This window comes from Anomaloglossus baeobatrachus, chromosome 5 (genome assembly GCF_048569485.1).
Source record: "Anomaloglossus baeobatrachus isolate aAnoBae1 chromosome 5, aAnoBae1.hap1, whole genome shotgun sequence".
Taxonomy (NCBI): domain Eukaryota; kingdom Metazoa; phylum Chordata; class Amphibia; order Anura; family Aromobatidae; genus Anomaloglossus; species Anomaloglossus baeobatrachus.
The window spans coordinates 537055569-537083481 of record NC_134357.1 but is presented as its reverse complement, the minus strand read 5'-3'; the positions used below and the strand labels follow the sequence as shown (position 1 = coordinate 537083481).

General features: G+C 44.8%; 1 pseudogene; it reads right to left on the bottom strand.

Annotated features, from left to right (window-relative positions):
* Nucleotides 1-109: 109 nt before the first annotated feature.
* LOC142312187 (uncharacterized) lies at nucleotides 110-27661 on the bottom strand (annotated as a pseudogene).
* Between the last annotated feature and the right edge of the window lie 252 nt (nucleotides 27662-27913).

The window sequence follows — 27913 nt, the reverse complement described above, 5'->3', positions numbered from 1 at the left end:
TCTATACAGTTGTTTAGCCACAATTCTTAGTGTAGACAAACTTTATTACCACGTTGGTTTTAAATGACAATACTTATTGTACTTCTTTCACCAAGATTGATGATATTTCTTTTATGATAAATGTGATACTCTTATAAGCTACTGAACAATGATTTATGTATTATCATCTGTGATGGGTTATTTCATACACATGGAAAATAAACACCTGTTTATTGTGTTATTGAATTTATTAAATAAAAACTATTTACAAGAAAAATGGGTCATGGCTGGGTCTTCCAGCACAGCAAGAACCCAAAACATACAGCCAAGGTAACAAAGGAGTGGCTCAAGAAAAAGCACATTAAGGTCATGGAGTGGCTTATCCAGTTTCCAGACCTTAGGCCCGTTTCACACGTCAGTGAAAAACACAGACGTTTTTCACTGGCGTGTAAAACACGCACATGTCCCTGCGTGTGCCGAAAATCACGGCACACGTTGGTTGTCTAAGTGCAATCCGGGCTCCGTTGTCCGTGGCCCGTGATTGCACTTAGAGATTCACTCACCTGCGCCCGCTCCCGCTGTCCATGGTGCTGATCGCTCCCGCGACGCAGCATCCGGCCGGCGGTGATCCCTGCAGGAGCTGCTTCCGGGTCGGCTGTGTCGCGCATAATGAATATGCGCGACAGTAATCAGCTGGCTTAGAAGCAGCAGGGAGAATGGGTCTGCGTATGTCAGTGATTCTGGTACGTTTAAAATATAGCACAAACGTACCAGAATCACTGACATGTGAAAGGGGCCTTAATCGCATAGAAAACTTACAGAGGGAGCTGAAGCTCAGAATTCCCAAGCGACAACCTCAAAATCTTCAAGATTTAAAGATGATCTGCAAGGAGGAGTGGATCAAAATTCCTCCTGACATGTGCGCAAACCTCATCATCAACTACAAAAAAAAGTCTTACTGCTGTGCTTGTCAACAAGGGTTTTGCCACCAAGTATTAAGTCTTGTTTACCAGAGGGATCAAATACTTATTTTTCTTTACAAAATGCTAAGAAATTTATACAATGTGATTTTCTGGATTTTAATTTTGGATATTCTCTCACTGTTAAAATTAATCTACCCTTACAATTATAGACTGTTCATGTCTAACATTGGGCAAACTTACAAAATTAGCAAGGGATCAAATACTTATTTTCTTCACTGTACAAGATGATGCCATTTTTGGGTAAAATATTTTCTACATTCTGAACAAAGAAAGGGCTTTTGCTCTGTATGAGTTTTCAGATGGACATCTAAATGTGATTTCTGACTAAAACATTTCCCACATTTTTAGCATGAATATGGCTCTAAAAATTCTAGTGAATTTTCTGGTGTCTAAGCATAACTGATTTTTGTGAAAAATATTTTCCACAATCTGAACATGAAAAAGGCTTCTCCCCTGTGTGCGTTCTCATATGTCTAACAAAATTTGATTTGTCTGCAAAACATTTCCTACACTCTGAACATGAAAAAGGCTTCTCCCCTGTATGTAGTTTCTCGTGCTGAACAAGATATGATTTTTTTACAAAACATTTCCCACATTCAGAACATGAAAATGGCTTCATCCCTGAATGTATTTTCTGGTGCTTAACAAGATAGGATTTATGTACAAAACATTTCCCACATTCTGAACACGAATATGGCTTCTCCATTATGTGACATCCTTGATGTTTAGCGAGATTAATTTTATCTTCAAAACATTTCCCACATTCTGAACACAAATATGGCTTCTCCCCTGTGTGCAATCTTTGGTGTATAACAAGTTTTGATTTTCTATCAAAACATTTCCCACATTCTGAACATGAAAAAGACTTCACCCCTGTATGTATATTCTGGTGCTGAACAAGATATGATTTTTCTGCAAAACATTTCCCACATTCTGAACATGAAAAAGGCTTCACCCCTGTATGTATTTTCTGGTGGTGAACAAGAAGTGATTTCTCTACAAAACATTTCTCACATTCTGAACATGAAAAAGGCTTTACCCGTGTATGTATTTTCTGATGCTGAACAAGATGTGATTTTCCTGCAAAGCATTTCCCACATTCTGAACATAAAAAAGGCCTCACCCCTGTATGTATATATTCATGCTGAACAAGATGTAATTTACGTGCAAAACGTTTCCCACATTCTGAACATGAATATGGCTTCTCTCCTGTGTGATATCTCTGATGTTTATTGAGATTCATTTTAACTGGAAAACATTTGCCACATTCTGAACATGAATATGGCTTCTCCCCTGTGTGAGTTCTAAGGTGTATAACTAGGCTTGATTTTCTATCAAAACATTTCTCACATTCTGAACATGAATATGGCTTTTCCCCTGTGTGACTTTTCTGATGTATAGTGAGATAGGATTTATCTGCAAAACATTTCCCACATTCTGAACATGAATATGGCTTCTCCCCTGTGTGAGTTCTTTGATGTCTGACAAAAATAGATTTTTTTGCAAAACATTTCCCACATTCTGAACATGAATACGACTTCTCTCCTGCATCAACTCTCTCATCTCTAAAAATCTCTGATTTCTGGATTGGATTTTTGCCAGACTCTGAAGAAGAAAATCTTTTATCCTCTGCATGAATTTTTTGATTTGTTACCAAAGACGTTTTGAGGGAAAAACGTTTCCCATATTCTGCACTTGAAAACTGCTTTTTTGATATAAGAGCAGTTAGTTTTTTAACTCCCCTTTTATAACTTTTATTTTTCTCAATAGTCTGTGATGAATCAGAAGATAGGACCTATTTAATAGGATCATATGACAGATTGTTGCTGTATGGGGATGATGGCACATCTGGAATATTGGCAGATACTTCAGTTATATCTTGTATGTCCGTTAGATCATCTGAATCTGATTTACAAATTGCAGATGTCAGTTTTCCCTCGGATCTCGTTAAACAGTCATCTGAAAAGAATAAAGACTATTTTTTAATAAAGTAACCTTAAATTATATTTTTTATAAAAAAAATTCTAAAATATCCATAGAAATTAGGATATTAAACTAGCAAGATTCAATTAAGATAAAAGCAGTGCACAATCCAACAGTAGATCTCATAGCAGGAACCACAAGAGCATGATGTTCAACCCTTTTTGTTCATTCTGCCTCCCAAATACTGGCAGAATAAGCCATCAAAAAAGTTACACAAGCCAAAATGATAATAAAAATTTCTACTCCGCCCCAACAAAAAACAAGCCCCTACTTCCCTTCATCATTTGTACATGGAAAATCAGAACATTTCCATATTACTAGCAGCTGAAAGACAATTAAAAAGCAGCATAGTTTCCATAAACTAGTTTGGTAAAGTCTGCGTAATCAATGCTAAATGTTCCTGTCTCTTCTGAGCATTGCAGTGTGCCCAAACACTTATTTTCCACATATTTAGCATTGCTGTCTACGGTTTGTATGTCTCTAGAAACACAAGCAGGGCACTATGTAATAAGCACTAAAATGGAATATTTCCAGTCTTCTCTCTGCAACATCCCCTACATGCTAATTTCCAGAAAGTGCCTGTGGGGTCAAAATAGTCACAACACTGAGAAAAATGGAGTAACTTTGGGGATTTTCTTCTGTTCTTAGAGTTCTGCAAATGGTGACCACAAACTACTCCAATATAATCCGTGTTCTGTTCCAATAGCCAAATAGCGCTCCTTCCCTTCTGAGCCCTGACATGTGATCAAACATTAGGAAACTGTTGGATTCAGGAGCAGTTGCGAAATAAATAAAAAAATAATACAAATTTTCTCCCCCTTTCTCATGCACCTGGGCCCCCAACAAATTACTACTTGTGTAGACATCTTGCCAATCTTTCAGCGTCTCTGCTCTCATTGGAACAGTTTTCCACATCATCTTCACCTTCTATTCATAGATCTTTTTACACCGTGGTGAGAGTGGCCATAGTCTTACATAGCAGTACCCAAGAGACAATATGTTTGACGATCATTAAGGTCTAATAAGTTTCCTTGGCAATTATTATTACACAATTTAAGGGTTAATAAATGTATGTGGTTTTGATATTAAGATGAGTGCAATTTTCTAAGCTACAGGTCTCTCCAAGTCACTTCCAAAGTAATTTAATCCACAGAAACATCAGACGTAAAGTAGAAATATGGTAAATGCAATTAACTATTTTCTGTGGTATCACTTTCTGTTTTAACCTTTTCACCCCACAGCCTGTTTTCACCTTCATAACCCGGTCATTTTTTTCAATTCTGACCAGTGTCAATTTATGAGGTTATAACTCTGGAACGCAATAATCACCGCCAGCTGCTGTAGTGAGCCGTTGGTGATCCCTGTACATGTCTGCTGATTTGAACAGTAGATATGTGGGCCTAACAGGAGCGGGTGGATCCATGGATCCACCTGCGCCTGCTTGTCACTTAGATTGTGCTGTCAAAATAAGACATCGTGATTTAAATGGCCAAGGCGGGATCATACTGTTCCCCGCTGACATCGCTGGCCCCCTGGCGTGATCACGGGGAGCCGATGGTTGTCATTGTAGCTCGGGGTCATATGATTACCCCTGACGCAACAATGACGTATTTCCTGTGAGAGCCAACAGAGCTCTCAGGAACGCTGCAGCTATGATCAACAGAAATGAACAAGCAATCAGACAGTGGATCCATGAAATCCCCTAAAGGTACTAGTAAAATAAAAAATAAGTTTTTAAAAATATGAAAAAAAGTTCAAGTCAACCCCTACTGAAAATAAAAGTTAAAAAATATACACATATTTAGTATCGCCGCGTTCAGAAACGCCGATCTATGAAAATATAAAATCAATTAATTTGATTGGTACACAGCGTGGCAAGAAAAAGTTCCAAATGCTAAAATTATGTTTTCTGGTCACCGCAATTTGTTTTTTAAAAATGCAATAATAGGTGATCAAAACATTGCATCTGCACATCAATCGTATCATTAAAATTGACAGTTCATGACACAAAAAATAAGCCATCCCTGAGCACCAGATCCCGAAAAATGAGAATGCTACGGACCTCAGAAAATGGCGTCAAAAGCGCTACTCTTTTTTTGGACAAACTTCTGCATTTGTTTTAACCCCTTAGATAGATGTAAAAGTATACATGTTTGGTTTCTTCAAACTCGTACCGTCATGAGGCATCATACTGACATATCAGTTTTACCTTATAGTGAACACAGTGAATAAAAGACTCGTTTTGCAATTTCACTCCACTTGCAAATTATTTTCGCATTTTCTAGTACACTATATGGTAAAACTAATGGTTTCAATCAAAAGTACAACTCGTCCCCCAAAAATAAGCCACATATGGCAAGATAGACGGAGAAAAAAAGTTACAGCTCTCAGAAGAAGGGGAGCAAAAAATGAAAAAAAAAAGTGGAGAATCATCTGGGGGTGAGGGGGTTAAACCAGAGAGTTGTCACACAAAATAGTTAATAAATAACATTTCCCATTTCTTTACTTTACATAAGCACCATTTTTGAAACTTTTTTTAGAAAGTTAGAAGGGTTCAAAGTTTTTCAAAAATTTCTCATTTTTCCAACAACATTTACAAAACCATTTTTTTTAAAGGTACCACATCACATTAGAAGTGACTTTGAGAGGCCTAGGTGAGGGAACATACCCAAAAGGGACACCATTCTAAAAATTGAACCCCTCACACTGCTCAAAACCAGAAAAGAAAGCCAAAGAACTTTATTAACCCTTTACTTGGTTCACAGGAACTAAACCAATATGGAAGGCAAAAATTTCAATTTTACTTTTTACAACAGAAATGTTACTTTAGCCCAGGGGTGCGAATTACCTTTTCTGTAGCCCCCAAGCACATTCTTGGGGTCGTAGCCGCTTCTTGTCAGGCCTTTAAACACCCACATGTGCTGCGAGCACGCGTATGCAGCATTTAATACTGAATGTTGCGTGTGCATACAGTGAAGTATTAGACCCTCATGGCCAATGCCAGCGTGCTGAGAAAGTAGTGGGCAGGGTTAACGCGTAATGCGCTCCCATCTCACGGAAGAAAAGGAGTGGCAGCCCCACTATTCCCAGGTGTTGTATATGTCTCCCAGTGCTGTTTGGTCTCACTCAGTGCTGCGTGTGCCCCCCCAGTGATGTCTGTGCCCCCTCAGTGATGTCTGTAGCCCCCCGTGATGTCTGTGCCCCTCTAGTGATGTCCGCGTCCCACTGCTATGTCTATGCCTCGCAGTGATGTACTTAGCCTCCAGTGAGGTCTGTGCCCCTTAGTGATGTATTTGCCACATCATCTCCTGTGATGTATATGTCCCCATTGTCTCCAGTGATGTATATGCCCACTGCGTCTCTTGTGATGTATATACCCCAGACCATCCTGTTATGTATATGCCCCCAACACCTCCTGTGATGTATATCCCCGCAGTCTGTAACCACAAGTAACCCCATTTTGGAAACTACACCCCCCCAAGGAGTTTATTGAGATGTGTGGTGAGCACTTTGAATCCCCGGGTGCTTCTCAGAATTTTATGACGTTGAGCAGGGGTGGGAAATTAATTTTCCCATGGGGCCGCATGAAAAATTGGGATGGTTTTTGAGGGCCGGACTAATATAATTAGCTCAGTTCTACCCAATACTGTATCTATAGATATAATTGCCTTATTCTGTCTGTCTGTCTTGCTCCAAAATGACGTCATTACAGTGACAACCGTCGCATTGGCCGCTCGGCTCATCCCGGCCACGCCCCCCGCATGCAATGCCACTCGGCTCGGCCCGGCCACGCCCCCCCCGCACGCATTGGCCGCTAGGCCACGCCCCGCACGCAGTGCTTGCTCGGACACGCCCCCCCCACTGTGCCCGCTCAGCCACGCCCCCCACACACTGTGCCCGCTCAGCCACGCCCCCCACACATTGTGCCCGCTCAGCCACGCTCCCACACACTGTGCCTGCTCGGACACGCCCCCGCACACTGTGCTCGCTCAGCCACGCCCCCGCACACTGTGCTTGCCTGGCCACGCCCCCGCACACTGTGCTCGCTTGGCCACGCCCCCGCCCACTGGGCCCGCTCGGCCACGCCCCCGCACACATTGGGCACCTATACACTTTCCCCAGGACTACGCCACCTATTAGACACCTCCCACCAGGACTACTCCACCTATTAGACACCTCCCCCAGGACTACACCTATTAGACACCTTCCCCCCCGGGACTACTCTACCTATTAGACTCCTCTCCCCCCAGGACTACTCCTGCTATTAGACTCCTCTCCCCCCAGGACTACTCCTAATATTATACTCCTCTCCCCCCAGGACTACTCCTCCCATTATCCTCCTCTCTCCCCAGGACTACTCCTCCTATTATCCTCCTCTCCCCCCCAGGACTACTCCTCCTATTATCCTCCTCTCTCCCCAGGACTACTCCTCCTATTATCCTCCTCTCTCCCCAGGACTACTCCTCCAAGACACACACTGCACAAAACATACCTCCCCCCAAAACACACACGCACCCCCCCCACACACACACCCACACAAACCGCGCAATACACACAGCACCACACACACAACACTACAGACACACAGTGCTCCACAAACAACGCAACACACACAACGCAACACACAAACACCACTCATCACCCACACACCCAGACAACACCCAGAACATTTACAGTGCCCTACACAAACACTTGGCAACTACACATAACAACATCATATATATATATCTATATATATCTATAACAAAAATCATACATTAACTACACAATAAATTCTAGAATACCCGATGCGTTAGAATCGGGCCACCTTCTAGTATAGTATATATACTGTACTATCCCTTCATAAACAAACAGTAAGTTAAACAATAATAAGATTCAATGAAAATGTGGGGGGCATACACATTACTGGGGTCAGTAAGTGGCATATACATTACTGGGGTCAGTAGGGGGCATACACATTACTGGGGCCTGTGAAGCACACACACTGGCCCTGGTGGCCTGTGAAGCACACACACTGGCCCTGGTGGCCTGTGAAGCACACACACTGGCCCTGGTGGCCTGTGAAGCACACACACTGGCCCTGGTGGCCTGTGAAGCACACACACTGGCCCTGGTGGCCTGTGAAGCACACACACTGGCCCTGGTGGCCTGTGGAGCACACACACTGGCCCTGGTGGCCAGTGGAGCACACACACTGGCCCTGGTGGCCAGTGGAGCACACACACTGGCCCTGGTGGCCAGTGGAGCACACACACTGGCCCTGGTGGCCAGTGGAGCACACACACTGGCCCTGGTGGCCAGTGGAGCACACACACTGGCCCTGGTGGCCAGTGGAGCACACACACTGGCCCTGGTGGCCAGTGGAGCACACACACTGGCCCTGGTGGCCAGTGGAGCACACACACTGGCCCTGGTGGCCAGTGGAGCACACACACTGGCCCTGGTGGCCAGTGGAGCACACACACTGGCCCTGGTGGCCAGTGGAGCACACACACTGGCCCTGGTGGCCAGTGGAGCACACACACTGGCCCTGGTGGCCAGTGGAGCACACACACTGGCCCTGGTGGCCAGTGGAGCACACATACTTGCCCTGGTGGCCAGTGGAGCACACACACTGGCCCTGGTGGCCAGTGGAGCACACATACTGGCGCTGGTGGCCAGTGGAGCAGACATACTGACAGTGGTGGCCAGTGGAGCAGACATACTGACAGTGGTGGCCAGTGGAGCAGACATACTGACAGTGGTGGCCAGTGAAGTATACATGTGGCCAGTGGAGCAAATATACTGACAGTGGGGTGGCCAGTGGGGCATACATACTGACAGTGGTAGCCAGTGGGGCATGCATACTGACAGTGGTGGCCAGTGGGGCATGCATACTGACATTGGTGGCCAGTGGGTCATACATACTGGCCCTGGGGACGCTGAGGGCACAGGCAGGCAGCACTGCAGCAGCAGAGCCTGAGGGCTCCTCTGGCTGCTTTCTCTGAGTCCCCTGTGTTTCTGCTTCCTCTATTGCAGGCACAGGGGGGACCTGAGCAGACACAAGTGATGCTCCCCTTCTCTCCCCTCCTGCAGACACTTTGCACTCTCCCTGCTGCTACTGCTGCACTTACCGCAGTTTGTAGAACAAACGTTTTTGAAGTGGCCGCTGTGGAGATGAGCCAGTCAAGTGAGAATCCCAGGGTAGAAGGGGCAGGCAAAGGGGGCGTGGCCAGCATCGACAGAGCAGGAGGAGGGGACAAGGGAGGCATCCGAGGAGTGTGTGGCCAGCATTCAGGGGGTGTGGACGACAGAAAAAGGGGGCTTGGCTAGCAGCATAGATGCCATGGAAGGCATCCAGAGAGTGTGATTAACATCCAGAGGGGGAATGACTGGCAGAGTGGGGGCGTGGCAGCTGCTTATCACTGCACTGCGGGATACATAGCTCCCAGCCTTGAGAGCGAGGCTGAGGCATAAATTAGGCCACGTCTCCAACTCTCAGCAAGACGGGCGGGCCGGTCACAGACAGTAGGCAGCCCGCATCTGGCCCGCGGGCCAACCCCTTGCCCAGGTCTGACGTTGAGCCATGAAACAGTACATTTTTACAGCAACAATTTTGCTTTAACTACAATTTTTTCATTCTCACAAGTGTAACAGGAGAAAATGGACCTCAAAATTTGTTGTGAAATGTATACTGATTATGCTGATACCTCTATATCCTCCTCGGCATGTCCCGCCCACCTCTCTGCTCAGCTGCCTCCGGATTGGATGTGGGTGTGACTGAGAGAATGTTGCGGGCAGGCCCCTTAGATACCCGACTGCGGACTTAGCACCGTGACACAGACTGTTTTTGGTCATGGACAACTCTACGTTGCATTTTCAAGAGTTAAAAGGAGATCCAACATCAAGGTTCAAGTATTTGATACCCCTTTACAAGGAAAGTTGCTTATAGATTGTCAAAAGGTATTCACAAAAAATGTGATGTACAAAAATATTTTAGGTTGATATTGTTAACGAATACAGTATATTATAGTGTCAATGTACTTCTTCCATCCAATGATTTATTTAAATACAGTTAGATAGTCATGTAATCTAATATATAAAGCTGAATGTGTGTATGTGTGTATGTGTGTGTGTGTGTGTGTGTGTGTATATGTATGTATGTATGTATGTATGTATGTATGTATGTATGTATGTATGTATGTATGTATGTATGTGTGTGTGTGTGTGTGTGTGTGTGTGTGTGTGTGTGTGTGTGTGTGTGTGTGTGTGTGTATGTATGTATGTCCGAAATTGGCATCTGCACCGTCGCAGCTACAGCCACAAAATTTTGCACACTCACACTTCTGGACAGCGAGAGCATCATAGGCTATGTTTTGAGGGGAAATTTTAACCCCGCGCTTTACAGTTATTCACCAAAAAACCTGCCTCCATTAAAGCGAATGGAGCTGGGAGCCACAGTGCAGCCAGAACTTCAGAAGAATGCGCAGCCACGCCCTTAAATGGAATGTTGGTGTGTCACAATGCAGCCAGGGAAAGAGACAGACACAGACAGGGTAAGAGACAGACACAAAGAGACAGACACAGACAAAGAGACAGACTGACAGGGAAAGAGACAGATAGGGAAAGAGAGGGAAAGAGAGAAAGACAGGTTAAGAGAAAGACACAGACAGGTAAAGAGACAGACACAGACAAAGAGACAGAGACAGACACAGGGAAACAGACAGACAGGGAAAGAGAGGGAAAGAGACAGACAGGGTAAGAGACAGACAGACACAGGGAAAGAGACAGAGGGAAAGATGGAAAGAGACAGACAGGGAAAGAGATTGAGACAGTCGGAGAAAAAGTCAGAGACAGTCAGAGACAGACAGGGAAAGAGACAGAGAGACAAAGAGAGAGAGAGACAGAGAGATATATACAGAGGGGGAGACAGACAGAGAATGGGAGAGAAACAGAGAGACAGTTACTATCCCGGGCGTTAATACATTCTATTTATACATTCTATCCCGGGAATGTTAATACATTCTATTTTGTTAACAACAGTTATTAACCCGGGCGAAGCCTGGTAGTACAGACAAAGAGACAGACACAGGGAAAGAGACAGACACAGGGAAAGAGACAGACACAGGGAAAGAGACAGACACAGGGAAAGAGACAGACACAGGGAAAGAGACAGACACAGGGAAAGAGACAGGGAAAGAGGCATGTATATATATATATATATATATATACAAAAATCATACATTAACTACACAATACGTAAATTCTAGAATACCCGATGCGTAGAATCGGGCCACCTTCTAGTGTATATATATATATATAATATACACACACTAGATGGTGGATCGGGTATTCTAGAGTATGAATGTAGTTTATTTATGAAGATTTAAAAATAATGCAATGAATATACAGGGTAAAATACATTAAATTAATAATACATTATCATCAAATGTTATTGTTCTGAGAACTTAATACAAAGGAACAAAATTATTAAGCAGATCATCAAAATATATAAACTACTAGCTGTACTACCCGGCTTCGCCCGTGTTAATAACTGCTGTTAACAAAATAGAATGTATTAACAAAAATGTATTCTCACACAAAAACCACAAAACAAATAGATAGAAATGTAATTATAATGTCTGTCTCCCCCTCTGTATCTCTCTGTCTCTTTCTCCGTCTGTCTATCTCTGTCTCTTTCCCTGCCTCTTTCCCTGTGTCTGTCTCTTTCCCTGTGTCTGTCTCTTTCCCTGTGTCTGTCTCTTTCCCTGTGTCTGTCTCTTTCCCTGTGTCTGTCTCTTTCCCTGTGTCTGTCTCTTTCCCTGTGTCTGTCTCTTTCCCTGTGTCTGTCTCTTTCCCTGTGTATATATATATATAGAGAGAGATGTTGTTTGTAGTTACCAAGTGTTTGTGTAGGGCGCTGTACATGTTCTGGGTGTTGTCTGGGTGTGGCGGGGGGTGAGAGCAGTGTTGTATGTGTGTTGCGTTGTTTGTGGAGCGCTGTGTGTCTGTAGCGTTGTGTGTGTGTGTGTGTTGCGCGGTTTGTGTGGGTGTGGTGTGTTTTGGGGGGAGGTATGTTTTGTGCAATGTGTGTGTGTTGCGTGGTATGTGCGTATATTTATGTATGCCGCGGTGTTTGTGTGTTGGGTGTTGTGTGTGTGCAGCGTTGTCTGTGTGTGTGGGTGTCTGTGTAGGGCGGTGTTTGTGGTTCCCAGTGTGTGTGTGGTGTGTTGTGTGTGTGTGTGTGTGTTGGGGGGGAGGTGTGCACCTCCCATCGTGCTCCATCCGCCATGCTGCGCACTCCCAAACGTGGTCCATCCGCCATGCTGCGCACTCCCAAACGTGCTCCATCCGCCATGCTGCGCACTCCCAAACGTGCTCCATCCGCCATGCTGCGCACTCCCAAACGTGCTCCATCCGCCATGCTGCGCACTCCCAAACGTGCTCCATCCCCCATGCTGCGCACTCCCCATCGTGCTCCATCCCCCATGCTGCGCACCCCCATCGTGCTCCATCCCCCATGCTGCACCAGCATCAGCCTCTCTCCTCCCAGCATCAGCCTCTCTCCTCCTAGCATCAGCCTCTCTTCTCCCAGCATCAGCCTCTCTGTCCCCAGCATCAGCCTCTCTCCTCCCAGCCTCAGCCTCCCCCAGCATCAGCCTCTCTTCTCTCAGCCTCCCCCCCCTCCCAGCCTCCCTCCTCCCAGCCTCCCCCAGCATCAGCCTCCCCCTCCCAGCCTCCCCCAGCATCAGCCTCTCTCCTCCCAGCCTCCCCCAGCATCAGCCTCTCTCCTCCCAGCCTCCCCCATCATCAGCCTCTCTCCTCCCAGCCTCCCCCAGCATCAGCCTCTCTCCTCCCAGCCTCCCCCAGCATCAGCTTCTCTCCTCCCAGCCTCCCCCAGCATCAGCCTCTCTCCTCCCAGCCTCCTCCAGCATCAGCCTCTCTCTTCCCAGCCTCCCCCAGCATCAGCCTCTCGCCTCCCAGCCTCCCCCAGCATCAGCCTCTCTCCTCCCAGCCTCCCCCAGCATCAGCCTCTCTCCTCCCAGCCTCCCCCAGCATCAGCCTCTCTCCTCCCAGCCTCCTCCAGCATCAGCCTCTCTCCTCCCAGCCTCCCCCAGCATCAGCCTCCCCCAGCATCAGCCTCCCCCTCCCAGCATCAGCCTCCCCCTCCCAGCCTTCCCCAGGATCAGCCTCTCTACTCCCAGCCTCCCTCCCTCCCAGCCTTCCCCAGCATCAGCCTCCCCCTCCCAGCCTCCCCCAGCATCAGCCTCTCTCCTCCCAGCCTCCCCCAGCGTCAGCCTACCCCAGCATCAGCCTACCCCAGCATCAGCCTACACCCTCCCCCAGCATCAGCCTCCCCCAGCATCAGCCTACCCCTGTATCAGCCTCTCTCCTCCCAGCCTCCCCCAGCACGCCGTGCTCCTCTGCCGACACTCACAGATCCGATCGCATACACTCACACACACACACACACTCACACATCAGAACACACTCACACACATCCGATCGCATACATTCACACACACACACTGACGATATCGCACATACGCGCTCACACTCACAACATCCGGAGATACCACATGCTTCTGGCCATGTGATCCTCCGGCAGGTCCTGGAAGGTCACTCCACAGTATCGCCGCCGAGAAGCAAGCGATATCCCAGGATGTTGTGAGTGTGTGGATGCGATGTGATGTGTGTGTGAGAGTGAGTGTGATCTGATGTGTGTGTGTGTGTGTGTGTTGTTGTGTGTGTGCGTGTGTATGTTCCGCCGCTGCAGGACCTTGATGCGCTGGTAACTATGCTACCATGGTTACCAGCGTATCCCGTCCCCCGTTCGCACGGGAGCCCACACCAGCATACGGCGGCAACCCCAGCAATGCGAGGGTATGTGTCGGCTGGGTTGGCGGCGTACGCTGATGTGGGCTCCCGGGGGTACAGTACTCACCTGGGAGTCGTGGCTCCGTGTCGGTTCGGGGAATGCGTGCGGGGGGCGGGGCCAGAGCGAGCGTGCATTGCGTGAGGGGGGCGGGGCGTGGCCAGGGCGAGAGGCCGATCCGTGAGCGGGCGGAGCCTGGGCGAGCGGCCAATCCGTGCGGGGGGGCGGGGCCATGGCGAGCCCAGCGGCCAATCAGCTTTGTGTCACCGTAAGGACACAATTTTGGAGCAAGACAGACAGACAGAATAAGGCAATTATAGATATATATATATCTATATATATATATATATATATAGATATATATATATATCTATATATATATATATATATATCTATATACCGTATTTTTCGCTTTATAAGACGCACTTTTGTTCCCCCAAATTTTGGGGGAAAGTAGGGGGTCCGTCTTATAAACCGAATATACAGATTATATACTGCAGGGTCCAGGGGAGGTGGAGGCCGCTCTGGAGTGGTGCTGGGGGGGTTGGTAGAGGCTTATGAAGCTGCGGGCGGCAGCCTTTGATCTCTTGCACCCGCTCATATAATATGCACAGCTGCTGTCCACCACCATGGTGCTGAAACTGCACCGCGGCGATGGGCTGGGGGAGCTGCGCATATTATCTGCCTGTGCTTACCTTTGATCGCACATGCCCCCTCCCCCTGTGTTAGCTATGGCCCCCATGCTGCTGCCCATAGTAAAATAATAAAAACTCTTTACTCACCTCCTCCAGCATGTCTGCCCGGTCTCCCTCCAGCTGCTGTGATCTTGCACGCAGAGATATCTCTCTCTGCTGTCCCAATCACATGACCGGCAATAGAACAAGGAAGTAGGAAGTGCAGGAGACCCTGGAGGAGCTCAACCCCGAGGAGGGTGACACGAGACAGGAAAGTGCTGCAGAAGGTAAGGAGTTTATTTTACAAAAAGCAGCAACATGGGGGCGATATCTAACAGTGGGCCTGTGTGCCTGCAAACAATGGGCCTGTGTGCCTGCAAACAGTGGGCCTGTGGGCCTGCAAACAGTAAGCCTGTGGGCCTGCAAACAGTGGGCCTGTGGGCCTGCAAACAGTGGGCCTGTGGGCCTGCAAACAGTGGGCCTGTGGGCCTGCAAACAGTGGGCCTGTGGGCCTGCAAACAGTGGGCCTGTGGGCCTGCAAACAGTGGGCCTGTGTGCCTGTAAACAGTGGGCCTGTGGGCCTGCAAACAGTGGGCCTGTGTGCCTGCAAACAGTGGGCCTGTGTGCCTGCAAACAGTGGGCATGTGTGCCTGCAAACAGTGGGCCTGTGGGCCTGCAAACAGTGGGCCTGTGGGCCTGCAAACAGTGGGCCTGTGTGCCTGCAAACAGTGGGCCTGTGTGCGTGCAAACAGTGGGCCTGTGTGCGTGCAAACAGTGGGCCTGTGGGCCTGCAAACAGTGGACCTGTGGGCCTGCAAACAGTGGGCCTGTGGGCCTGCAAACAGTGGGCCTGTGGGCCTGCCACAGTGGGCCTGTGGGCCTAGCCACAGTGGGCCTGCCACAGTGGGCCTGTGGGCCTGCTACAGTGGGCATGTGGGCCTGCCACAGTGGGCCTGTGGGCCTGCCACAGTGGGCCTGCCACAGTGGGCCTGTGGGCCTAGCCACAGTGGGCCTGCCACAGTGGGCCTGCCACAGTGGGCCGTGTTAAATGTAAGGTGGCCATATCCAGATTAAGGTGGCTAATTTTAGGATGAGGGGGCTAGGAGGGACATATACCCTATATTATTTGTTAGACGGACACTGGCATTATAAGACGGACCCCATTTATTAAAAAATTCTCTATTCCTTCACCAAATTTGGGGGTGCGTCTTATAATCAGGTGCGTCTTATAAAGCGAAAAATACGGTATAATATATATATATACACACACACATACATACAGTCATATGAAAACGTTTGGGCACCCCTATTAATGTTAACATTTTTTCTTCATAACAATTTGGGTTTTTGCAACAGCTATTTCAGTTTCATATATCTAATAACTGATGGACTGAGTAATATTTCTGAATTGAAATGAGGTTTATTGTACTAACAGAAAATTTGACAGGTACATAAGTATGGGCACCCTTATCAATTCTTGTTTTGAACACTCCTAATTACTTTTTACTGACTTACTGAAGCACTAAATTGGTTTTGTAACCTCATTGAGCTATGAACTTCATAGGCAAGTGTATCCAATCATGAGAAAAGGTATTTAAGGTGGCCACTTGCAAGTTGTTCTCCTATTTGAATCTCCTATGAAGAGTGGCATCATGGGCTTCTCAAAACAACTCTCAAATGATCTGAAAACAAAGACTATTCAACATAGTTGTTTAGAGGAAGGATACAAAAAGTTGTCTCAGAGATTTAAACTGTCAGTTTCCACTGTGAGGAACATAGTAAGGAAATGGAAGAACACAGGTACAGTTCTTGTTAAGCCCAGAAGTGGCAGGCCAAGAAAAATATCAGGCCGAGAAGAAGAATGGTGAGAACAGTCAAGGACAATCCACAGACCACCTCCAAAGACCTGCAGCTTCATCTTGCTGCAGATGGTGTCACTGTCCATCGGTCCACAATACAGCGCACTTTGCACAAGGAGAAGCTGTGTGGGAGAGTGATGTGAAAGAAGCCGTTTCTGCAAGCACGCCACAAACAGATTGCACGTTTTCTGTTTGGATTGAAATGAGGTTTATTGTACTAACAGAAAATGTGCAATCTGCATTTAAACTAAATTTGACAGGTGCATAAGTATGGGCACCTCAACATAAAAGTGACATTAATATTTTGTAGATCCTCCTTTTGCAAAAATAACAGCCTCTAGTGACTTCTGTAGCTTTTAATGAGTTTCTGGATCCTGGATGAAGCTATTTTTGACCATTCCCGTTTACAAAACAATTCCAGTTCAGTTAAGTTTGATGGTCGCCGAGCATGGACAACCCGCTTCAAATCATCCCACAGATTTTCAATGATATTCAGGTCTGGGGACTGGGATGGCCATTCAAGAACATTGTAATTGTTCCTCTGCATGAATGCCTCAGTAGATTTGGAGCGGTGTTTTGGATCATTGTCTTGCTGAAATATCCATCCCCTGCGTAACTTCAACTTCGTCACTGATTCTTGCACATTATTGTCAAGAATCTGCTGATACTGAGTTGAATCCATGCGACCCTCAACTTTAACAAGATTCCCGGTGTCGGCATTGGCCACACAGGCCCAAAGCATGATGAAACCTCCACCGAATTTTACTGTGGGTAGCAAGTGCTTTTCTTGGAATGCCGTGTTTTTTTGCCTCCATGCATAACACCTTTTTGTATGACCAAACAACTCAATCTTTGTTTCATCAGTCCACAGGACCTTCTTCCAAAATGTAACTGGCTTGTCCAAATGTGATTTTGCATACCTCAGGCGACTCGGTTTGTGGCGTGCTAGCAGAAACGGCTTATTTCGCATCACTCTCCCATACAGCGTCTCCTTGTGCAAAGTGCGCTGTATTGTTGACCGATGCACAGTGACACCATCTGCAGCAAGATGAAGCTGGAGGTCTTTGGAGGTGGTCTGTGGATTGTCCTTGACTGTTCTCACCATTCTTCTTCTCGGCCTGATATTTTTCTTGGCCTGCCACTTCTGGGCTTAACAAGAACTGTACCTGTGTTCTTCCATTTCCTTACTATGTTCCTCACAGTGAAAACTGACAGTTTAAATCTCTGAGACAACTTTTTGTATCCTTCCCCTGAACAACTATGTTGAATAGTCTTTGTTTTCAGATCATTTGAGAGTTGTTTTGAGAAGCCCATGATGCCACTCTTCATAGGAGATTCAAATAGGAGAACAACTTGCAAGTGGCCACCTTAAATACCTTTTCTCATGATTGGATACACTTGCCTATGAAGTTCATAGCTCAATGAGGTTACAAAACCAATTTAGTGCTTCAGTAAGTCAGTAAAAAGTAATTAGGAGTGTTCAAAACAAGAATTGATAAGGGTGCCCATACGTATCCACCTGTCAAATTTTCTGTTAGTACAATAAACCTCATTTCAATCCAGAAGTATTACTCAGTCCATCAGTTATTAGATATATGAAACTGAAATAGCTGTTGCAAAAACCAAAATTGTTATAAAGAAAAAAGGTTAACATTAATAGGGGTGCCCAAACTTTTTCATATGACACTGATAGATATATATATATATATATAGATATATATATATATATATATATATATTATATATATAAAAAATGTGTGTGTGTGTGTGTGTGTGTATTATTTGGGGTAGTTTATCCCAGTCCTCTTTGAAGTTAGTCTAATCTTTTCACACAGGAACTGAGAAGTCAGGATAAAGGGAAACTCTGCTGTTATTGTACAGAGATTCACATTTGACCAAAGTTAAAAATATTATCTTTCTAAACTTTTGAAATTAAGGGAAGATTTTTATTTTCTTGCCTTTTTTAAAGGGAAGTACAAGTATATCTTTCTCTTCCTTCAGTAACCCTTTTTTTGATTTATGCTTTTTATCAAACCATGTGAACTAGTTATATAATCCCATGGTAAGAAAATGTGTGCATTGGGTATGTCCATTGTGACCGGTTGCATTACAAATTATGCATAGATACATATGGACATTGATTTGTATGCTGTGAGGAGGGCTCTTCCTGTTTTATCACCATTGGGTTTGGTTATACTTTGTGTCTCTTTGTCAGTCTTTATGTTATATTGGCTGTTGATGGATACATTTTGTGTAGGAATTAAGTCTCATTTGAGCGCGGGGAGGGGGGTGGAGGGAGGTTGCCACAACTTGTGTTGCTTCTAGGGTGCCAACCTCCGGGGCATGACCAGACTATATTAAATTCTGGGAATCAGGACTTAGATTATACCCATTTACCTTAAACAATGGAAAATTATTATAAATTCTGCTAATGTTCTTCTCTCTGCGTCAAATCAAAGAATATTTTACTTTATGGTTAGTCACAGTTATTCAGTGACAGCAGATTTATTTCATATGTATCAGGACTGCCCGGGCATTAGGCAATTATGGGAACAGGTTATCGCACTTGTTTATGAGAGGCTGAATACTGTTTTCACATTTGACTCTATAGCAGGGGTGGGCAATTCATTTTCCCGAATGGCCACAGAGGCTGTGACTGCTATGAAGGGCCGAACCAATAGGCTGAAATTAGCTTTGCTCAATTTTAATATATTAATTATAATTATTTTATGTTAATTGTATTATTTAATATTGATTAGAATCAAGTATGCTGACAACCCTCTATATACCGTATGAGCCCCCACATGGCTCCATATATACTATATGAGCCCCCAAATAGCCCCTTACATAAGCCTCAAATAGCCTCCTATATACATAATGAGCCCCAAATAGTTCCCTATATACAGTATGAGCCCCCAGATAGCCCCTTACATGAACCCACACATAGCCTCTATTTACAGTATGCGCTGGCCCATAGCTTCCTATAAACATTATGAGCCCCACATATCTCCCTATATACTGTATGAGCCCGTTACAGCTCAAATAGCGCAAAATAGCCTTCTATATGCATTATGAGCCCCACATAGAGTCCTATATACCGTATGAACCTCATACAGTCTCCTATATACAAGACACTTACATAGCCCCCTATATACAGTATGCACCCATGTGCATATGAAAAACAAACACATACTTATCTTTCTCCACTTGGTTCTCACTGCACATGGACTGGTGTCTCAATTATAAAAGTGAAGCCCCAACGTACAGATATTTTTCTTCACATGATTTTCTAAGTTGTCAGCACATTCTACTTACCTCCCAACTTTTGAAGATAGGAAAGCGGGATAAAGTCTGCGGCGCACGTAGCACCAGGGCTGTGGAGTCGGTAAGCCAAACCTTCGACTCCGACTCCGACTCCTCAAATTCTCTTGCACCGACTCCGACTCCGGCTCCGACTCCGACTCCTACATATATTGCTTATAGTTAGGTGAAAAATTTATTGTAGTACATGAATATGTGTATGTGAACATCAGACATTTAATAATTTTTATGATACAATAATCAAGATATTTGGATAGAACATAAAATATATTTATTGGAATACAACTTTAGAACACAAAAAACTGTAATAAATTGTAAATATGTAATACACTATGTAATATACAGTAGATTACATATATATCTTGTGTGTGTATATACACTGTATATATATATATATGTATATACAGTGTATATACACACACAAGATATATATGTAATCTACTGTATATTACATAGTGTATTACATATTTACAATTTATTACAGTTTTTTGTGTTCTAAAGTTGTATTCCAATAAATATATTTTATGTTCTATCCAAATATCTTGATTATTGTATCATAAAAACAATTAAATGTCTGATGTTCACATTGTACTACAATACATTTTTCACTTAAATATAAGCATTATACTAAATGTTATTATTTAGTAAAATATTCAGCACATTCTGCATTGCACTCCTGTCCCCAGTTTATTATATATTTTAGGAGTCGGAGTCGGTGCATTTTATACCGACTCCGACTCCGACTCCACCAAAATGAGCTCCGACTCCGACTCCGACTCCACAGCCCTGCGTAGCACGCCGAAAAAATTTGACCACGCCCTTAGCCACACCCCCTAGAAACACCCATTTGACAGTAAGGGTCATTCAGCAGGTGCCCCGGACTGTTCATAGCAGCCAGAATTTTCTTATATTTATGTGTGTCACTATATAACATGTTGCTTATTTGGGCCTATAAAGCCTTGTTCACACGTTGCATAAATTCTGTTTCTTTTTTTTTCTGCCGCTGTATGCACCAAACTACACAATAACTATCTTCTCTGATTATTCCATTTTTGCTGCATTTTTTCTGCCTTTTCTCCATTATTTAATGCATTTTTGGTACAGATGTTACTCTGCATTTTTAAGTATTTTTATAGTACAGAGAAGCTTTTTCCTGCATTTTTTTACGCTCCACATAGAAACCTCGGGGGGGGGGAAAAACTCCACCAAAACCACAGAGTTCAGCAGCGTCTTTTCATGGAATCACATCCAATTTGCTTGGACAGATAAACACAGCAGAATTTATGTGCAAAAAAACAGGAGAAAATAAATGCAGCATTTACACTACATGTGAACATGGACTAACTGTCCAAAGTGGATGTTGTTCTGTTCCTAACTGTTTTCTTTAAAACCTTTAATGATATATCTACTGTTATTTAATTAATGTTATTCAATGTATATAAGTTTATGCTTGTCCTTTGCTGCCATCTACTGGTTGGATCATTCTGTTCCCCTTGTTCCTTTTAGTCCAGCCTGTGGGTGTTTTCAGCCCTACATGTGACCTCACATCCTGACTCTAAATTACTTTCACTTTTAGTCAGTGCATCGTGAGGAGCACATCTCTGTCCTTTTGGCTTCACATAGGAAATGTTTTTGACCATAGTAGCAGCTCTAGGACAATCATCACAAGACTACCACAGTTACAGCCACTTGATCACTGTATTGCTGCACGTTTTCGTTCATGGAGGAGAAAATAAACCACCGTTGCTTCACCTCAGTGTGTACATTTGAATCCATCCACTCTGGAGTGCTCTGGTCATGTCTGCCTCGCATAGTGGAAACGAAGGTAAAGCTCCTCACACTTCTACCCAACTAGATGCCTTCAATCGCCTCTAAGTGGGGAAAGAACAGATGTGACGTCTTTGGCATCTAAACACGGCGCTGAACTGTGCGGATTTGAGGGTTTTTTCCTTTATAAGCTTCAGGATTCACATCTGCACCAAACATGTATCAAATAATATATCAAACATGTATCAAACATGTATTAAATAATCCAGATATGTATCTATCATCTAACTATCATGTATCTATCCCTCTATGTATCTATCATGTATTTATCTATTATCCATAATGTATCTATCCCTCTATCATGTATCTATCATGTATCCATCCATCATGTATCTATCTATCTATCTATCCATCATGTATCTATCTATCCATGTATCTATCTATCCGTCCCTCCCTCCATTCATCTACAGTCATATGAAAAAGTTTGGGCACCCCTATTAATGTTAACCTTTTTTCTTTATAACAATTTGGGTTTTTGCAACACCTATTTCAGTTTCATATATCTAATAACTGATGGACTGAGTAATATTTCTGGATTGAAATGAGGTTTATTGTACTAACAGAAAATGTGCAATCCGCATTTAAACAAAATTTGACTGGTGCAAAAGTATGGACACCCTTATCAATTTCTTGATTTGAACACTCATAACTTTTTACTGACTTACTGAAGCACTAAATTGGTTTTGTAACCTCACTGAGCTTTGAACTTCATATGCAGGTGTATCCAATCATGAGAAAAGGTATTTAAGGTGGCCACTTGCAAGTTGTTCTCCTATTTGAATCTCCTATGAAGAGTGGCATCATGGTCTCCTCAAAACAACTCTCAAATGATCTGAAAACAAAGATTATTCAACATAGTTGTTTAGGGGAAAGATACAAAGAGTTGTCTCAGAGATTTAAACTGTCAGTTTTCACTGTGAGGAACATAGTAAGGAAATGGAAGAACACAGGTACAGTTCTTGTTAAGCCCAGAAGTGGCAGGCCAAGAAAAATATCAGAAAGGCAGAGAAGAATGGTGAGAACAGTCAAGGACAATCCACAGACCACCTCCAAAGACCTGCAGCATCATCTTGCTGCAGATGGTGTCAATGTGCATCGGTCAACAATACAGCGCACTTTGCACAAGGAAAAGCTGTATGGGAGAGTGATGCGAAAGAAGCTGTTTCTGCAAGCACACCACAAACAGAGTCACCTGAGGTATGCAAAAGCACATTTGGACAAGTCAGTTACATTTTGGAAGAAAGTCCTGTGGACTGATGAAACAAAGATTGAGTTGTTTGGTCATACAAAAAGGCGTTATGCATGGAGGCAAAAAAAAAAAAAACAACCCACAACATTCCAAGAAAAACACTTGCTACTCACAGTAAAATTTGGTTGAGGTTCCATCATGCTTTGGGACTGTGTGGCCAATGCTGGCACCGGAAATCTTTTTAAAGTTGAGGGTCGCATGGATTCAACTCAGTATCAGCAGATTCTTGACAATAATGTGCAAGAATCAGTGACGAAGTTGAAGTTACGCAGGGGAAGGATATTTCAGCAAGACAATGATCCAAAACACCACTCCAAATCTACTCAGGCATTCATGCAGAGGAACAATTACAATGTTCTGGAATGGCCATCCCAGTCCCCAGACCTGAATATCATTGAACATCTGTGGGATGATTTGAAGCGTGCTGTCCATGCTCGGCGACCATCAAACTTATCTGAACTGGAATTGTTTTGTAAACAGGAATGGTCAAATATACCTTCAACCAGGATCCAGGAACGCAATAAAAGCTACAGGAAGCGACTAGAGGCTGTTATTTTTGCAAAAGGAGAATCTACAAAATATTAATGTCACTTTTATGTTGAGGTGCCCATACTTTTGCACCAGTCAAATTTTGTTTAAATGCGGATTGCACATTTTCTGTGCAGAAATATTACTGAGTCCATCATTTATTAGATATATGAAACTGAAATAGCTGTTGCAAAAACACAAATTGTTATAAAGAAAAAAGGTTAACATTAATAGGGGTGCCCAAACTTTTTCATATGACTGTATCCATCCATCCATCCCTCTGTCCCTCCATTCATTCATTCATTCATCCATCTTTGTAGCTGAATAATCTGTTTTTGGTTTCTCTACTGCAATACAGAAATCAAGATTACCAAATCTTCATATGTTTTTTAATAGAGGCAGCAGCTCAGTGGTAGAGCTGCTGCCTATGGACAATGAGTTCACGAGTTTGAGTCCCGGCCATCCCAGTAAACCACAGCAGGTGAGAATTTATTTTAATTTATTCACTGGACTGAGGAGAGGAGGCTGGACATCAGCTGTCAGCCGCGGGACTGCAGGAGAGAGCTCTGAAATTGGGACAGTCCCGCAAAATCCGGGACGGTTGGGAGGTATGCATTTTATCTATGTGGTCATTGGGCTTTGCAGTTTAGAGATCTGGGCAGCTAAATGTCAGCATCTTCTAATTCCAGGGTTTAGAGCTGACCTCCAAGCTGTAAGCTCTCACTAAAACTAGTCTCACTCCAACAAAAGGACTTAAAATGCCCAAAGTAATGGGGACAATTTTGGGTGGGGGCTGGTGACCACTTGATTATGATATAGGACTACACTGCTAATAAAGCAGCCACAGCCGGTGACTGAGGAGAATTTGTGACTTCTCGACATTCAGTAGTTCCTACTCACCTGGGCGGTTATCTGTAGGAATCTTCTCTTTACTCCGCTCATCATCCTTCCCATATGTCTCTGTAGTATTAGTATGGGTCAGATCTTCACCCTGAAACAAATATTGTGAAAGTAACAGAAGATGGAGAAGTCACATCTATGATCAGCTCTAATCCTGCCATCTCCACCATTCTCATTACACAAGTATAAAACATACAATACTGGAGGATAAAAGAAGACTGAACACAAGACCTTCACAGCCGTCCACACATCACAGGAGATTTCATGACACCTTCTCTCCATCTACCTGATGATCCTGAGGAATATTGGGATCTTCTTGTTTCCAGTCCTGTGGGAGAAGAGGACGAGGACATCCCTCTGGTGTTGTCCTCTTACTGGATAGAACTGGAGGAAACACAGAGACCGAATTACCGTAATTCTTTACATACAGATAATTATAGCCCGTGTGTATTTAGTCCTGTCTATTACCTGGTGATGTGAGGGGCTTTGGAACCTCCATCATGATGTCCTTGTACAAATCTTTGTGTCCTTCTAAATACTCCCACTCCTCCATGGAGAAATAGACGGTGACATCTTGACACCTAATTGGAACCTGAGAGATACAATGATACCATCATCCCCCGATCCCTTCATAGTGTTACTGTATAATGTCCCAGCATTCCCAGCAGTGTCACCTCTCCAGTCAGCAGCTCAATCATCTTGTAGGTGAGTTCTAGGATCTTCTGGTCATTGATGTCCTCATGTATCGGGGGGTGATGTGGAGGCCTTGTGATTTGGCTCAAGGGTCTTCCCCATCCCACAGACACAGGGGTCTGACAGCGGTCACTAGAGGTCTTCTTCACTACTGTGTAATCCTGGATATGGAGAGACACATTAATAAATCTCACTCCAGACATTTCCAGAGTCCTCACCTCTCCAGTTCTGTCCATCTGTTATTCCCATAGATAAGAATGATGTAATGTGCCGTCATCAGAATCTCTCACCTCTCCAGTAAGCCGGAAGAGTATCTCTAGGGTGAGGTGTAATATCCTCTCCGCCATCCTGTCCCTGTCCATATCCATCCTTGAAAAGGTCAAAATTGTCTTATCTATAGAAGATCTCCGCTGACAGGATCCAATATCCGATAGTGTATTGTAATAACACAATTACTGGAGTTAATAAAGGGAAACATATAAGGAGATAAAAGGTGTAGATGTTATATTCTCAGGTTCTAAAAACTGGAATATCATAAACACCGGCTACTCGCTGTTACTGATACTAAAGGAGACTCCGCTTCTCACTTGTCCAATCAAATACCGCAATAGGCTAAACTGAGCTAAGTGCCCACTCACACAATTCACTCATCAAAATAAACGAAAAAAAAAAAAAACGGAAAAAAAAAATTAAATATGGTTTTCAGTGAATTTTTTATCAGTTTTGGGAAAAAAGAAAGAACATTCTCCATTCTTAATAAAGAAAGAGAGAAGGCATCTTCCATATATCTCAGGTAACAGAGAGAGAGCGGCCATTATCTGAGGGAGAGAGATAGAGAAATATACAGCTGCCTCACATTTATCTTACAGGAAAAATATATCTTTGTACTTCATTATCCAGTAGATAGAAAAATAATCAAAATTCTATGCAATAGAGATGAGTGGACCCTTAAATAAGGTTTGGTTCTGGACCCGGACTTTACCTGAACCCCACTGGAAATCACTGGAGGGGATGGCGGTACTGTGGGAACATTATAGTGTGTGTGGGGGGATGGCGATACTGTGGGAACATTATACTGTGTGTGGGGGGGGGGATGGTGGTACTGTGGGAGCATTGTACTGTGTGTGGGGGGATGGCAGTACTGTGGGAACATTACAGTGTGTGGGGGGATGACAGTACTTTGGGAACATTACAGTGTGTGGGGGGGATGGCGGTACTGTGGGAACATTATACTGTCTGGGGGGGATGGCGGTACTGTGGGAATTTTATACTGTGTGTGGGGAGATGGCGGTACTGTGGGAATATTATACTGTGTGTGGGGAGATGGCGGTACTGTGGGAATATTATACTGTGTGTGGGGAGATGGCGGTACTGTGGGAACATTATACTGTGTGTGGGGGGATGGCGGTACTGTGGGAACATTATACTGTGTGTGGGGGGATGGCGGTACTGTGGGAACATTATACTGTGTGTGGGGGATGGCGGTACTGTGGGGACATTATAAGGTATGGGGCTAAGGCTGCTTTCACACATCCGGTTTGAGCCGTGCTGCTGAATCCGGCTGTGAAACCTATGCAACGGATGCGGTGAAAACACCGCATCCTTTGCATACGTTTTTTACATGCGGCCCGTCCGGTTTTTGCCGCTTGTGGCATGCTACTGAGCATGCGCAGTGGCAAAAACCGCATGCGGCGGCCGGATACGGTGTTTGCCGCATCGCGCCGCATCCGACATCCATAGGGATGCATTGGGAAAAGCGCCGCATCGGCCGGATGCGGCGCGATGCGTTTCTTTTGCCGCACAAAAAAATGTGCCAGGCAACGTTCCATCCGGCCGCCGCATCGGCTAAATCTGCCGCATGCGGCAAAAACCGGACCGAACGCAAGGCCATGCGGCACAATGCGGCACTAATTAAAGTCTATGCAACCGGCAGCAAAAAAAAACGGTTGCGTTTTTACTGCAAAGTGCCGGATTGTGCCGCATTGCAGAAACCGGAGGTGTGAAAGCAGCCTAAGGCTCAATCCGGCTGTGAAACCTATGCAACGGATGCGGCGAAAACACCGCATCCTTTGCATAAGTTTTTACATGCGGCCGGTCCGTTTTTTCCGGTTGCGGCACGCTACTGAGCATGCGCAGTGGAAGAAACCGCATGCGGCGGCCGGATGCGTTTTTTTCCGCATCGCGCCGCATCAGGCGTCCATAGGCATGCATTGAAAAATGCACCGCAGCGGCCGGATGCGGCGCGATGCGTTTTTTTTGCCGGAGCAAAAAACGTTGCAGGCAACGTTCCATCCGACCGCGGCATCGGCTAAATCTGCCGCATGCGGCAAAAACCGGACCAAACGCAAGCCCATGCGCCACAATACGGCACTAATGTAAGTCTATGCAAAAAAACCCGCATCCGGCGGCAAAAAAAACGGTTGCGGTTTTTCTGCAGAGCGCCGTATTGTGCCGCAGAGCAAAAATCCGGATGTGTGAAAGTAGCCTAAGAAAGGAGTGGTAGTATGAGAGCAATTATTCTTTCCTCACTTTCTGGTCTTCAGAGTTGGGTCGTCTGTATCTATCAGAGGAAAGAACAAAATCTTTCTGATTCTTAGAAAGCGACAACAAAAAAACAACAACTCACCAAAACAATCCCAGTACTGAAAATATTAATGCCCCAGTAATGGGGAATCTCCACATACCTCCACCTGCAGAGCCGCACACCTGGATGGTAAATGGTAGAATGTACGGGCTCCTTCCAGGTATGACGTCATTTGTCACATGATAGGGGCGTGTTCAAAATGCAGCCGGATGTTTTGCAGAGGGAATAAACATTATTTTTCTAAGTCCACGTGGTCCTGCAGTTGTTTATAAGAGAAGCGGGATGATGGGGGTAAAACCTCTAGATGGGGGGTGCAGGGAGCCCCCTTTCATGATTACAGTGTACAGGAGGAAACATCCCCACGCCCACTAACCTGGAAGGAGCCCATACATTCTAGGCTCAACTCTAGCTATATGGCTGCTCTGTGCTTACAGGACCTGTGATGATGTCACATGGAGGGGAGGAGTCAGGGGTCACAT